Source organism: Lethenteron reissneri, unplaced genomic scaffold, assembly GCF_015708825.2.
Source record: "Lethenteron reissneri isolate LAM-NWPU_2019-01 unplaced genomic scaffold, ASM1570882v1 scaffold_140, whole genome shotgun sequence".
Taxonomy (NCBI): Eukaryota; Metazoa; Chordata; class Hyperoartia; order Petromyzontiformes; family Petromyzontidae; genus Lethenteron; species Lethenteron reissneri.
The window spans coordinates 364,452-380,966 of NW_026891113.1; the positions used below are offsets into that span (position 1 = coordinate 364,452).

Sequence of the window (16,515 nt, forward strand, 5' to 3'; positions counted from 1 at the left end):
TGGGGAAATCGACGTTCACGTGTTGAATTTTAAGAATATGTTTTAACTGTTGAAATTGTGAAATAATTTGTCTAGTTCCTTCCTGTTTGAGCATGCGTTTTAATAAAGATTTCAATACGAGTATTAACGTGAATTTTCTTGCAGATTAATAAAGACCTGAATTGTTTTTAAAGATGACTGATCGTACGTTATTTCAACCATATCCTTCCTTGAAAAAACACGGACGAGTAGACATACACACACAAGTGTGCTTATAAACACGACTGTCTATACAGCGGTGTGCAATCACACACGAGTGTGCATGTGTTTCTACGCGTTTTAACTTTAATTTACTTGCAGAACAATAAAGACCTGACATGTTAAAGATGAATAATCGTCCCTTATTGCTACAATGTTCATAGCGAACACGCGTGGAGGCGAGTTTCAGGTGAAGCATCTCCAGCACACAAGTTTACCCTCACCTGGCAGCATCGTGGCTGTCCGCTGATCACACTCATGACGTCACTCATGACGTCACACGCACGAGCTGTAGGGGCGGGGCTCTGTCCGCTCAGTGGCGCTGTTTTCATTAATTTAGCACCACGAGCGGGGAGTCTCATCCCTGTAGTTACCTGTTGTGGTGCCGCATTCATCACCTCGTTGCCCCTCAATTCTTTGTACGAAACAATATTAAAATAAGTTGTGTGTTCCAATACACATACTTACACGGGTACACATATACACTCCCTTGTACACACACCCACACACGAGTGGACATACACAACGGTGGAGAACAATGCACGAATGTGCATCCACCCCGCTTTGTACACACAAAGATAAAGATCCCCCATATAGCCTTAACAGACTGTAGGGGCAAGTGCTATTAGCGAGCACCTATGAAGGACCCAACGGTACACGAGGGGTGGGTGGTCAGCACCACGCCCGACCGCCTTTGTCTCCCCAGTGACGATGTTTACACACCATGTATCACGGGGTGGGTGGGTAGTCTGGTGATAGTGGTCATGGTTGGCAGCGATCCACGACCACAACAACCACCCCTACTGTGTGGTGGACATGCATAGAGAGTTCGTGGCGATCTCTTCAGACGGGTTACAGGGACATCGATACGCCGTGCATCAACAAGTAAGTGTCTTCGTTAGTGGATACAACTGGTAGTCGCGTGTAGCTCGACTTACGAGACGTTACTGTGTCTCGGTTAGACGTTAGTGAGAGTTTGCTTTGTGTGGATTTGAGACAGACATTCACGCAGCTTAGAGGGCGCCTTTAACTCTCAACAACACCCGCGACTATTACTCTGCTCTGAAGAATCAGTCACATGGAGCAGATAAACTCTCCACAGCGCCACGCACACACGGGCGAGAAGCCGTTCAATTGCTCTGTGTGTGGGAAGGCATTTGCACGTAAATCAAATCTTCACAGTCACCAGAAAACACACTCGAGCGAGAATCCATTCAAGTGCTCTCTTTGTGGGAAGGCATTTGCATGGAAGTCAGCTCTTCACAGGCACCAGAAAACACACTCGGGTGAAAAGCCATTAAATTGCTCTACGAGGGAGAGGACATGTTCACAGTCATCACCCCGAAACAAGCATCAAAGTGCTGAAATGAGTCCTGAAAAAAATGCATGTTTCGAACCTAGGCAGGTGGATCCTGAGAGATTGCTGAATGTAGCGGATGCAATGAGTCCTGACGACAATTCCTCTTTCGACCCCATGAAGTTGGATCCGGAGAGATGGCTGGATGTAGTGGAGTTTCTGAAAACTCAAACGTATTGAGTACATCTGTTAACTGTTGAATTATGTATATTCGTGTCTCTTAGATATTTTTACAGCGATTTCCATTACTCCAAGCAAGAGTGATCTTGTCAATGCTTTATAATGTGTACAGATGAAAGTCTTCCTTTTAAGTTCCAGAAGTGTTCACTCATTTTAGGATGACAACAATGTTATACTTATATAGATGCGTTGCTTCGTCTGGTGGTTGTATCATCGGGACTGGTAAATGTGTGGTGTTTATGGTAGAATGTGCCATGTCATCTTCTCACAGCTAATTGCGTGTTAAAGTTTATTCTAGACATCGTCACGTTAAGGTGGTGCTTTGTAGTCCTATCGGACTACTTGGTGATGTGTTGTGAAGCGCAGTGGTTGTGTGGTGGTTCAATTTCTAATTTTACTCTCGTGGTTAAGTGGTTTTGTTGAGCTAAAGTTGGAGAAATACTGTGATCACAACTTTGCTCAATATTTTAAACATGTTCTTTAATTGTTTTTATTATTGTGTAATAAATAAAATAACTTAAAATAATAGGTTTCAGAGTGTGCGTGGATTGCACGTTCGTTGTTCTTGTGTTTGATGGCTTGGACTTCTGGACGAATGGCTTCAGTCGAACAGGACGTCAATGGGGAAATCGATGTTTACGTGTTATATTTTAAGAATATGTTTTAACTGTTGAATTCCTATTGGGAAATCATCTGCCTAGTTCCTTCCTGTTTGAGCATGCGTATTAATAAAGATTTTGATACGAGTGTTAACGTGAATTTTCTTGCAGATTAATAAAGACCTGAATTGTTTTTAAAGATGACTGATCGTGCGTTATTTCAACCATATCCTTCCTTAAAAAAAACACGGACGAGTAGACATACACACACAAGTGTGCTTATAAACACGACTGTCTATACAGCGGTGTGCATTCACACACGAGTGGGCATGTGTCTCGACGAGTTTTAACTTTAATTTTATTGCAGAACAATAAAGATCTGACATGTTAAAGATGACTAATCGTCCCTTATTGCTACAATGTTCATAGCGAACACGTGTGGAGGCGAGTTTCAGGTGAAGCATCTCCAGCACACAAGTTGACCCTCACCTGGCAGCATCGTGGCTGTCCGCTGATCACACTCATGACGTCACACTCATGACGTCACACGCACGAGCTGTAGGGGCGGGGCTCTGTCTGCTCAGTGGCGCTGTTTTCATTAATTTAGCACCACGAGCGGGGAGTCTCATCCCTGTAGTTCCCTGTTGTGGTGCCGCATTCATTACCACGTTGCCCCTCAATTCTTTGCACACGAGGCTATAATATAATAAGTAGTGCGTTCCACTCAGAGGTCGAAAACGGGTTTTGATTCCTTACCCGTACCCTTAAGCTAAACACGGAATTATGCATGTAGATGTATGTAATTATTCAAACAGTGGGATGTACATACATATTAAAGTTTAATTAGTTAAGCTATGTTGATTAATATGCGGATTGTAAATGTAGAAATTAACTATTTAATGCAATAGCCAAGTCGAGAACAAAGGATTTGAATGCTAGAGGGGAGTTATAAGGGGCTTAAAATCAGATCTCAAGACCATTTCGAGAGGGATTTCGCTGTGGATAGACGCGCAACTCCTCGCTGTGCAGATTACCCTTCTCCTGCGAGACCCAGCCTGGCGAGCACGATTGCGTGGCGACTCGGAGAGTTCGTGGCGATCTCTTCAGACGGGTTACAGGGACATCGACACGCCGTGCATCAACAAGTAAGTGTCTTCGTTAGAGGATAAAACTGGTAGTCGCGTGTAGCTCGACTTACGAGACGTTACTGTGTATCGGTTAGACGGTAGTGAGAGTTTTCTTGTGTGGATTTTATTTAGACATCCACGCAGCTTAGAGGGTGCCTTTAACTATCAACAACAACCGAGACTGTTACTCTGCTCTGAAGAATCAGTCACATGGAGCAGATGAACTCTCCACAGCGCCACGCACACACGGGCGAGAAGCCGTTCAATTGCTCTGTGTGTGGGAAGGCATTTTCACGGAAATCACATCTTAACACTCACCAGAAAACACACACGGGCGAGAAGCCATTCAAGTGCTCTGTGTGTGGGAAGGCATTTTTACAGAAATCACATCTTAACACTCACAAGAAAACACACACGGGCGAGAAGCCATTCAATTGTTCTGTGTGTGGGAGGGCATTTGCATGGAAATCAAATCTTCACAGTCACCAGAAAACACACTCAGGCGAGAAGCCATTCAAGTGCTCTCTTTGTGGGAAGGCATTTGCAAGGAAGTCAGATCTTCACAGGCACCAGAAAACACACTCGAGTGAAAAGACATTTAATTGCTCTACGAGGGAGAGGACATGTTCACAGTCATCACCCCGAAACAAGCATCAAGTGCTGAAATGAGTCCTGAAAAAAATGCATGTTTCGAACCTAGGCAGGTGGATCCTGAGAGATTGCTGAATGTAGTGGATGCAATGAGTCCTGACGACAATTCCTCTTTCGACCCCATGAAGTTGGATCCGGAGAGATGGCTGGATGTAGTGGAGTTTCTGAAAACTCAAACGTATTGAGTACATCTGTTAACTGTTGAATTATGTATATTCGTGTCTCTTAGATATTTTTTCAGCGATTTCCATTACTCCAAGCAAGAGTGATCTTGTCAATGCTTTATAATGTGTACAGATGAAAGTCTTCCTTTTAAGTTCCAGAAGTGTTCACTTATTTCAGGATGACAACAATGTTATACTTCTATAGATGCGTTGCTTCGTCTGGTGGTTGTATCATCGGGACTGGTAAATGTGTGGTGTTTATGGTAGAAGGTGCCATGTCATCTTCTCACAGCTAATTGCGTGTTAAAGTTTATTCTAGACTTCGTCACGTTAAGGTGGTGCTTTGTAGTCCTATCGGACTACTTGTTGAAGTGAAGCGCAGTGGTTGTGTGGTGGTTCAATTTCTAATTTTACTCTCGTGGTTAAGTGGTTTTGTTGAGCTAAAGTTGGAGAAATACTGTGATCACAACTTTGCTCAATAATAGGTTTCAGAGTGTGCGTGGATTGCACGTTCGTTGTTCTTGTGTTTGATGGCTTGGACTTCTGGACGAATGGCTTCAGTCGAAAAGGACGTCAATGGGGAAATCGACGTTTACGTGTTAGATTTTAGGAATATGTTTTAACTGTTGAAATTGGGAATAATCTGCCCAGTTCCTTCCTGTTTGAGCATGCGTATTAATAAATATTTCGATACGAGTGTTAACGTGAATTTTCTTTTAGATTAATAAAGACCTGAATTGTTTTTAAAGATGACTGATCGTACGTTATTTCAACCATATCCTTCCTTAAAAAAAAACACGGACGAGTAGACATACACACACAAGTGTGCTTATAAACACGACTGTCTATACAGCGGTGTGCAATCACACACGAGTGTGCATGTGTTTCTACGCGTTTTAACTTTAATTTTCTTGCAGAACAATAAAGACCTAACATGTTAAAGATGACTAATCGTCCCTTATTGCTACAATGTTCATAGCGAACACGTGTGGAGGCGAGTTTCAGGTGAAGCATCTCCAGCACACAAGTTGACCCTCACCTGGCAGCATCGTGGCTGTCCGCTGATCACACTCATGACGTCACACTCATGACGTCACACGCACGAGCTGTAGGGGCGGGGCTCTGTCCGCTCAGTGGCGCTGTTTTCATTAATTTAGCACCACGAGCGGGGAGTCTCATCCCTGTAGTTCCCTGTTGTGGTGCCGCATTCATCACCACGTTGCCCCTCAATTCTTTGTACGACATAATATGAAAATAAGTTGTGTGTTCCACTACACAAACTTACACGAGTACACATATACACTCCCTTGTACACACACCCACACACGAGTGGACATACACAGCGGTGGTGAAAAATGCACGAATGTGCATCCACCACGCTTTGTACACACAAAGATAAAGATCACCCGTATAGCATTAACAGACTGTAGGGGCAAGTGCTGTTAGCGAACACCTATGAAGGTCGCAACGGTACACGAGGGGGTGAGTGGCCAGCACCACGCCCGACCGCCTTTGTCTCCCCAGTGGCAATGTTTACACACCGCACCAGGTACTCATTTGAGGCTGAGTCGACCTAGGGGAGGCCCGGGACCAGTTCGGATAATCGTCCCTGGTGTTGGCCGTGAGCGGGAATCGAACCCGTGTCACCGGGTTCATAGCGCAGCGCGCTAACCGCTACACCACCGCTCCCCACATATACACTCCGTTGTACACACACCCACACACGAGTGGACATACACAGTGCTGTAGGAAAATGCACGAATGTGCATACACACCGCTTTGTACATACACACACGGGTGCACATGCATACACGAGTGCGTACACCCATTTGTGCATCTATACATACGACACATATGTATAGATGCACAAATGAGTGTAAATGCATCGGGGTGTAGATACATGCACAGTGTAATTGCACACAGCAATATACATAAACACATGTGCACGTATACAGCAGTGTGCATGCTCAGGGATTGCGTTTCAACACACACAAATATGCGAGCACACACGATTGTACATACATACACACATGTACAGACCCACACGTGTCCATGAACGAGTGTAAATACACACACGAGTGCACATGCACACGAATATACCCACAGAGAAGTACACAACCATGTACATACACATGGCTACAGTTCCCTGCTGTAATGGCTGGTGCTTATGCTAGAAGGTGGCATGTGTTGTAATTATTGCACAGCAAATGATGTGAGTGTGTTGTCTTGTTTATTCCAAACTTTGTCACGTTAAGGTGGTGCTTCGTAGTCCTATCGGATTACTTGTTGATGTGGTGTGATGCGCATTGGTTGTGAGGTGTTTCAATTCCTGATGTTACTCTCGTTGTTAAGTGGTCTTGTTGAGCTAAAGTTGGAGAAAGACATTGCTCACTCACGCTTACAAGCGATACCATTTCGATTATCAATAAAAGTGTAAGACAGCAATCGTAATAATTGTCGTGAATTAAATTAAACAAATCACCTTGATTTACTGACGCGCTCATATCAACACAAATACTTAAATATATTTTATAATACAAAGTCAGTACAGTATACATTTGCACCTCTTAGTCGAAGTCGAAGTGGACATCAGCATTTTGATACTTCAGACTGTATGTCGATGTTAAATCCTCTAAACTTGCATCAGTTTAAAGGACATTGTCGGGTGAATATTGGAAAATTAACACGAAGCACGGAATTATGCATGGATATGTAGATCTTTATTTAAACGGAAGCGTACAATTATGCAGTGAGATATGCATATGTATTAAGGTTAAATTACAATGGACGGATTAGCTAAGCTATGTTGCTACATATGCGGATTGTTAATGTAAAAATTAACAATTGAATGCAAAGTCTATGATAATCCAAGACGAGAACAAAGGATTTGAATGCTAGAGGGGAGTTATAAGGGGCTTAAAATCAGTCCTCAAGACCATTTCGAGAGGGATTTCGCTGAGGATAGACGCGCAACTCCTCGCTCTGCAGATTACCCTTCTCCTGCGAGACCCAGCCTGGCGAGCACGATTGCCTGGCGACTGGGAGAATTCGTGGCGATCTCTTAAGACGGGTTACAGGGACATCGACACGCCGTGCATCAACAAGTAAGTGTCTTCGTTAGTGGATAAAACTGGTAGTCGCATGTAGCCCGACTTACGAGACGTTACCGTGTCCCGGTTAGACGTTAGTGAGAGTTTGCTTTTTGGCGACCTGAGCCAGACATCCACGCAGCTTAGAGAGTGCATTTAACTCTCAACAACACCCGCGACTGTTACTCTGCTCTGAAGAATCAGTCACATGGAGCAGATACTCTCTCCACAGCGCCACGCACACACGGGCGAGAAGCCGTTCAATTGCTCTGCGTGTGGGAAAGGATTTTCACGGAAATCAAATCTTCACAGGCACGAGAAAGCACACTCGGGCGAGAAGCCATTCAAATGCTTTGTGTGTGGGAAGGCATTTGCAAGGAAGTCACATCTTCACAGTCACCAGAAAACACACACGGGCGAGAAGCCGTTCAAGTGCTCTGTTTGTGGGAAGGCATTTGCGGAGAAAACAACTCTTAACAGTCACCAGAAAACACACACGGGCGAGAAGCCATTCAAGTGCTCTATTTGTGGTAAAACATTTTCACAGAAATCTAATCTTCACAGTCACCAGAAAACACACTCGGGCGAGAAGCCATTCAAGTGCTCTCTTTGTGGGAAGGCATTTGCATGGAAGTCAGCTCTTCACAGGCACCAGAAAACACACTCGGGTGAAAAGACATTTAATTGCTCTACGAGGGAGAGGACATGTTCACAGTCATCACCCCGAAACAAGCATCAAAGTGCTGAAATGAGTCCTGAAAAAAAATGCATCTTTCGAACCTATGCAGTTGGATCCTGAGAGATGGCTGAATGTAGTGGATGTAACGAGTCCTGACGACAATTCAACTTTCGACCCCATGAAGTTGGATCCGGAGAGATGGCTGGATGTAGTGGAGTTTCTGAAAACTCAAACGTATTGAGTACATCTGTTAACTGTTGCATTGTGTATATTCGCGTATCTAAGATATATTTTTTCAGTGATTTCCAGTACTCCGAGCTAGAGTGATGTTGTGAATGCTCTATAATGTGTTCAGATGAAAGCCTTCCTTTTAAGTTCCAGAAGTGTTCACTTATTTCAGGATGACAACAATGTTATACTTCTATAGATGCGTTGCTTCGTCTGGTGGTTGTATCATCGAGAGTGGTAAATGTGTGGTGTTTATGGTAGAAGGTGCCATGTCATCTTCTCACAACTAATTGCGTGTTAAAGTTTATTCTAGACTTCGTCACGTTAAGGTGGTGCTTTGTAGTGCAATCGGATTACTTGTTGATGTGTTGTGAAGCGCAGTGGTTGTGTGGTGGTTCAATTTCTAATTTTACTCTCGTGGTTAAGTGGTTTTGTTGAGCTAAAGTTGGAGAAATACTGTGATAACAACTTTGCTCAATATTTTAAACATGTTCTTAATTTTCGATTTAAAGCTTTCGTGACTGCAGGGATTCATCTTCTTGGTTCTTTCAGGTAAAGTGACGTAGAATGGAAATAATAAAATAATAATATTTTATGATGTTTTATTTTTATTATTTTATTATTTCCATTCTACGTGACTTTACCGAAAGAACCAAGAAGGTTAATTTACTTGCAGAACAATAAAAACCTGACATGTTAAAGATGACTAATCGTCCCTTATTGCTACAATGTTCATAGCGAACACGTGTGGAGGCGAGTTTCAGGTGAAGCATCTCCAGCACACAAGTTTACCCTTTTTTTTGGCTAGTCCCGTGTGTGTTTGTTGTGTGAGGTGTCTTGATAGCAGTCGTTCTCCACTGTAGTTCTGGCATCTGCTGCTCAGATTCCTTCCACAGCTGTGGTCCCAGTGGCACCGTCTCTCCGGGGGGGAACCATGTGGTGTGTGTGTGTGTGACGTGTATCACGGGGTGTGTGGGTGTGTGCCTGGGATGTGTCACGGGGTGGGTGGGTAGTCTGGTGATAGTGGTCATGGTTGGCAGCGATCCACGACCACAACAACCACCCCTACTGTGTGGTGGCCATGCCACCACAAAGCAGCACGCGGCGGAGGAGTGAGGTGATCGCTCTCGCCACGCGAGCAAGGCCCCCTCGCTTCCTCTTCTTTCCCTGCATCAACAACAACAACAATAACCGCCATTCGCCACTAAGTGGCGGTGACGTCACCACGACGCTTGTGCCAGGCCAAGTGCACCTTGAGGCTACCACGTGAAGTGTCGAACGCCCGCTGGCAGGAGGTCACGGGGCAGACCCAGCAGGTGCCACGGGTCGACTGACCGAGATTACCGAGATGACTGGCTGATGCACCACCTGTGCCCCCTACTGTACCAACTTGCTGTGCTTTAGCCACCCGGCGCTCCGCTCGTTGTTGTGAGCGTCGCTTCTCCGCCCTCCGTTGTTGTTGGAGGGCGACTGCCTCCAACTGCCCAGTAGCGTCCTTCACGAGCCTGCATCACCACCTCCACCACCTGCACCTCCTCCACCTCCTCCTTTGTCTCGTCCTCCATCTCTTCCGTCGTGAGAATTATTTTATTATGTTTTATTTTTATTATTTTATTACTTTCCTTCTACGTGACTTTAACGAAAGAACCATGAAGATGAATCCCTGCAGTTTAGAGGACATTGTCGGGTGAATATTAGCAAATTCACAGGAAGCACGGAATTATGCATGGAGATGTATGTAATTATTCAAACAGAAGTGTACAATTACGCAGTAGGATGTACATACGTATTAAGGTTAAATTACAATGGCCAGATTAGCTAAGCTATGTTGCTACATATGCGGATTGTTAATGTAAAAATTAACAATTGAATGCAAAGTCTATGATAATCCAAGACGAGAACAAAGGATTTGAATGCTAGAGGGGAGTTATAAGGGGCTTAAAATCAGTCCTCAAGACCATTTCGAGAGGGATTTCACTGAGGATAGACGCTCGACTCCTCGCTCTGCAGATTACCCTTCTCCTGCGAGACCCAGCCTGGCGACTGGGAGAGTTCGTGGCGATCTCTTCAGACGGGTTACAGGGACATCGACACGCCGTGCATCAACAAGTAAGTGTCTTCGTTAGTGGATACAACTGGTAGTCGCGTGTAGCCCGACTTACGAGACGTTACTGTGTGTCTTGGTTAGACGGTAGTGAGAGTTTGCTTCTTGGCGATTTGAGACAGACATCCACGCAGCTTAGAGAGTGCCTTTAACTATCAACAACAACCGAGACTGTTACTCTGCTCTGAAGAATCAGTCACATGGAGCAGATGAACTCTCCACAGTGCCACGCACACACGGGCGAGAAGCCGTTCAATTGCTCAGTGTGTGGGAAGGCATTTTCACATAAATCAGATCTTCACAGGCACCAGAAAACACACTCGGGCGAGAGGCCATTCAAGTGCTCTGTTTGTGGGAATGCATTTTCACAGAAATCAAATCTTCACAGTCACCAGAAAATACACTCGGGCGAGAAGCCATTCAAGTGCTCTGTTTGTGGGAAGGCATTTTCACTGAAATCAAATCTTCACAGTCACCAGAAGACACACACGGGTGAGAAGCCATTCAAATGCTCTGCGTGTGGGAAGGCATTTGCATGGAAGTCAGCTCTTCGCAGGCACCATAAAACACACTAGGAGGAAAAGCCATTCATTTGCTCTCCGAGGGAGAAGACATGTTCACGGCCATCACTCCAAAACAAGCATCAGAAGATGCGCAATGATGATGAAGTGATATCAAAAAGTAAGATGCAAAGTACTGCAATGAGTCCTGAAAAAAATTCATCTTTTGAACCGAGGCAGGTGGATCCTGAGAGATGCCTAGATGTAGTGGATGTCATGAGTCCTGACAACAATTCCTCTTTCGATCTCATGCAGTTGGATCTTGAGAGGTTGCTGGATGTAATGAGCCCTGACGACAATTCATCTTTCGACCCCATGCAGTTGGATCCTGAGAGATGGCTAGATGTAGTGGATGTAATCAGCGCTGAAGACAATTCCACTTTCGACCCCATGCAGTTGGATACTCAAAAATGGCTGCTGGAGTGGCTGGAAAATCAAAGTTTTGAGCACTTCTTTTAGCTGTTGAAGTCCTGGAACGTGCATGTCTGTATCTCTGTAAGATCAATTAATAACGTACAACTCTTTTTGAATCAGTGATTTGCAGCAGTACTCCAAGCTAGTGTGATCATTTGAACAAATATGTTTGATTGCTCTGTGTGTTTGAAGCATTTTCACGGTTAGAAAACACTTCACAAGTCATCAGGAATAAAAAGCTGAATTCGAAAGTGATGTAATGAATTCTAAAGGAAATTCCACTTTCGACCCCATGAAGTTGGATATGAAGAGATGGCTGGATGTAGTGGAGTGGCTGAAGACTCTAACGTATTGAGTACATCTGTTAACTGTTGCCCTGTGAATATTCGTGTCTCTAAGATATATTTTTTCAGTCATTTCCATTACTCCGAGCTAGAGTCATGTGAATGTGTTCAGATAAAAGCCTTCCTTTTAAGTTCCAGAAGTGTTCACTTACTTCAGGATGGCAACAATTTTATACTTCGAAAGATACATTGCTTCGTCTGGTAGTTGGATCATCGGGGCTGTTAAATGGCTGGTGCTTATGCTAGAAGGTGGCATGTGTTGTAATTTTCTCACAGCAAATGATGTGAGCGTGCTGTCTTGTTAATTCCAGACTGTGTCACGTTAAGCTGGTGCTTCGTAGTCCTATCGGACTACTTGTTGATGTGTTGTGAAGCGCAGTGGTTGTGTGGTGGTTCAATTTCTAATTTTACTCTCGTGGTCAAGTGGTTTTGTTGAGCTAAAGTCGGAGAAATACTGTGATCACAACTTTGCTCAATATTTTAAACATGTTCTTTTATTTTATTTTATCATTGTGTAATAAATAAAATAACTTAAAATAATTGATTTAAGATTGTGCGTGGATTGCACGTTCGTTGTTCTTGTGTTTGATTGCTTCAGTCGAAAAGGACGTCAATGGGGAAATCGACGTTTACGTGTTAGATTTTAAGAATATGTTTTAACTGTTGAATTCCTATTGGGAAATAATTTGCCTAGTTCCTTCCTGTTTGAGCAAGCGTATTAAAAAAGATTTCGATACGAGTGTTAACGTGAATTTTCTTGCAGATTAATAAAGACCTGAATTGTTTTTAAAGATGACTGATCGTACGTTATTTCAACCATATCCTTCCTTTAAAAAACACGGACGAGTAGACATACACACACAAGTGTGCTTATAAACACGACTTTCTATACAGCGGTGTGCATTCACACACGAGTGTGCATGTGTCTCTACGAGTTTTAACTTTAATTTACTTGCAGAACAATAAAGACCTGACATGTAAAAATGACTAATCGTCCCTTATTGAAGAAGAGAAATGATAAAATAATAAAAATAAAACAATACATTTTTTTATAAATGTTTTTTTTATTATGTTTTATTTTTATTAAATAATAAAAAATAATAATTAAAAACATAATAAAATTACTTTATAAATTTATTTTTATTATTTCCCTTCTACGTGACTTTACCGCAAGAACCAAGAAGATGAAGAAGAAAATAAAACATAATAAAATAATTGTATTATGTTTTATTTCTATTATTTTATTATTTCCCTTCTTCGTGACTTTACCGAAAGAACCAAGAAGGTTAATTTACTTGCAGAACAATAAAGACCTGACATGTTAAAGATGACTAATCGTCCCTTATTGCTACAATGTTCATAGCGAACACGTGTGGAGGCGAGTTTCAGGTGAAGCATCTCCAGCACACAAGTTGACCCTCACCTGGCAGCATCGTGGCTGTCCGCTGATCACACTCATGACGTCACACTCATGACGTCACACGCACGAGCTGTAGGGGCGGGGTTCTGTCCGCTCAGTGGCGCTGTTTTCATTAATTTAGCACCACGAGCGGGGAGTCTCATCCCTGTAGTTCCCTGTTGTGGTGCCGCATTCATCACCACGTTGCCCCTCAATTCTTTGTACGACACGAAATGATAATAAGTTGTGTGTTCCACTACACATACTTACACGAGTACACATACACACTCCCTTGTACACACACCCACACACGAGGGGACATACACAGCGGTGAAGAAAAATGCACGACTGTGCATACACACCGCTTTGTACACACAAAGATAAAGATCCCCCGTATAGCCTTAACAGACTGTAGGGGCAAGTGCTGTTAGCGAGCACCTATGAAGGCCGCAACGGTACACGAGGGGGTGGGTGGCCAGCACCACGCCCGACCGCCTTTGTCTCCCTCGTGGCAATGTTTACACACCGCACCAGGTACTCATTTGAGGCTGAGTCGACCTAGGGGAGGCCCGGGACCGGTTCAGATAATCGTCACTGGTGTTGGCCGTGACCGGGAATCGAACCCGTGTCACCGGGTTCATAGCGCAGCGCGCTAACCGCTACACCACCGCTCCCCAGATATACACTCCCTTGTACACACACCCACACACGAGTGGACATACACAGTGCTGTAGGAAAATGCACGAATGTGCATACACACCGCTTTGTACATACACACGCGGGTGCACATGCATACACGAGTGCGTACACCCATTTGTGCATCTATACATACAACACATATGTATAGATGCACAAATGAGTGTAAATGCATCGGGGTGTAGATACATGCACAGTGTAATTGCACACAGCAATATACATAAACACATGTGCACGTAAACAGCAGAGCGCATGCTCAGGGATTGCGTTTCAACACACACAAATTTGCGAGCACACACGATTGTACATACATACACACACGTGTACAGACCCACACGTGTCCATGAACGAGTGTAAATACACACACGAGTGCACATGCACACGAATTTACCCACAGAGAAGTACACACCCATGTCCATACACATGGCTACAGTTCCCTGCTGTAATGGCTGGTGCTTATGCTAGAAGGTGGCATGTGTTGTAATTATTGCACAGCAAATGATGTGAGCGTGCTGTCTTGTTTATTCCAAACTTTGTCACGTTAAGGTGGCGCTTTGTAGTCCTATGGGATTACTTGTTGATGTGGTGTGATGCGCATTGGTTGTGAGTTGTTCCAATTCCTGATTTTACTCTCGTTGTTAAGTGGTCTTGTTGAGCTAAAGTTGGAGAAAGACATTGCTCACACACGCTTACAAGCGATACCATTTCGATTATCAATAAAAGTGTATGACAGCAATCGTAATAATTGTCGTGAATTAAATAAAACAAATCACATTGATTTACTGACGCGCTCATATCAACACAAAAACTTAAATATATTTTATGAAACAAAGTCAGTATAGTATACATTTGCACCTCTTAGTCGAAATCGAACCGGACATCAGCATTTTGATACTTCAGACTCTATGTCGATGTTAAATCCTCTAAACTTGCATCAGTTTAAAGGACATTGTCGGGTGAATATTGGCAAATTAACACGAAGCACTGAATTATGCATGGATATGTAGATCGTTATTTAAACGGAAGCGTACAATTATGCAGTGAGATATGCATATGTATTAAGGTTAAATTACAATGGCCGGATTAGCTAAGCTATGTTGCTACATATGCGGATTGTTAATGTAAAAATTAACAATTGAATGCAAAGTCGATGATAATCCAAGACGAGAACAAAGGATTTGAATGCTAGAGGGGAGTTATAAGGGGCTTAAAATCAGACCTCAAGACCATTTCGAGAGGGATTTCGCTGAGGATAGACGTTCAACTCCTCGCTTCTCCTGCGAGACCCAGCCTGGCGAGCACAATTGCCTGGCGACTGGGAGAGTTCGTGGCGACCTTTCAGACGGGTTACAGGGACATCGACACGCCGTGCATCAACAAGTAAGTGTCTTCGTTAGTGGATAAAACTGGTAGTCGCGTGTAGCCCGACTTACGAGACGTTACTGTGTGTCGGTTAGACGTTAGTGAGAGTTTGCTTCTTGGCGATTTGAGACAGACATCCACGCAGCTTAGAGGGTGCCTTTAACTCTCAACAACACCCGCGACTGTTACTCTGCTCTGAAGAATCAGTTACATGGAGCAGATAAACTATTCACAGCGCCACGCACACACGGGCCAGAAGCCGTTCAGTTGCTCTGTGTGTGGGAAAGCATTTTCACTGAAATCAAATCTTAACACTCACCAGAAAACACACTCGGGCGAGAAGCCATTCAATTGCTCTGTGTGTGGGAAGGCATTTGCGGATAAATCAAATCTTAACAGTCACCAGAAGACACACTCGGGCGAAAAACCATTCAATTGCGCTGTGTGCGGGAAGGCATTTTCACGGAAATCAATTCTTATAGATCACCAAAAAACACACTCGGGCGAGAAGCCATTCAGGTGCTCTCTTTGTGGGAAGGCATTTGCATGGAAGTCAGCTCTTCACAGGCACCAGAAAACACACTCGGGTGAAAAGACATTTAATTGCTCTACGAGGGAGAGGACATGTTCACAGTCATCACCCCGAAACAAGCATCAAAGTGCTGAAATGAGTCCTGAAAAAAAATGCATCTTTCGAACCTATGCAGTTGGATCCTGAGAGATGGCTGAATGTAGTGGATGTAACGAGTCCTGACGACAATTCAACTTTCGACCCCATGAAGTTGGATCCGGAGAGATGGCTGGATGTAGTGGAGTTTCTGAAAACTCAAACGTATTGAGTACATCTGTTAACTGTTGCATTGTGTATATTCGCGTATCTAAGATATATTTTTTCAGTGATTTCCAGTACTCCGAGCTAGAGTGATGTTGTGAATGGTCTATACTGTGTTCAGATGAACGTATTCCTTTTAATTTCCAGAAGTGTTCACTTATTTCAGGATGACAACAATGTTATACTTCTATAGATGCGTTGCTTCGTCTGGTGGTTGTATCATCGGGAGTGGTAAATGTGTGGTGTTTATGGTAGAAGGTGCCATGTCATCTTCTCACAACTAATTGCGTGTTAAAGTTTATTCTAGACTTCGTCACGTTAAGGTGGTGCTTTGTAGTCCTATCGGACTACTTGTTGATGTGTTGTGAAGCGCAGTGGTTGTGTGGTGGTTCAATTTCTAATTTTACTCTCGTGGTTAAGTGGTTTTGTTGAGCTAAAGTTGGAGAAATACTGTGATCACAACTTTGCTCAATATTTTAAACATGTTCTTTAA

The 16,515-nt window shown here is 43.6% G+C and overlaps 2 pseudogenes; one reads left to right on the top strand and one right to left on the bottom strand.

Annotated features, from left to right (window-relative positions):
- Positions 1 to 16,515, bottom strand: part of LOC133362195 (uncharacterized) — a 426,135-nt pseudogene that overhangs the window by 319,217 nt on the left and 90,403 nt on the right.
- Positions 1,379 to 16,515, top strand: part of LOC133362194 (zinc finger protein 721-like) — a 45,500-nt pseudogene continuing 30,363 nt past the window's right edge.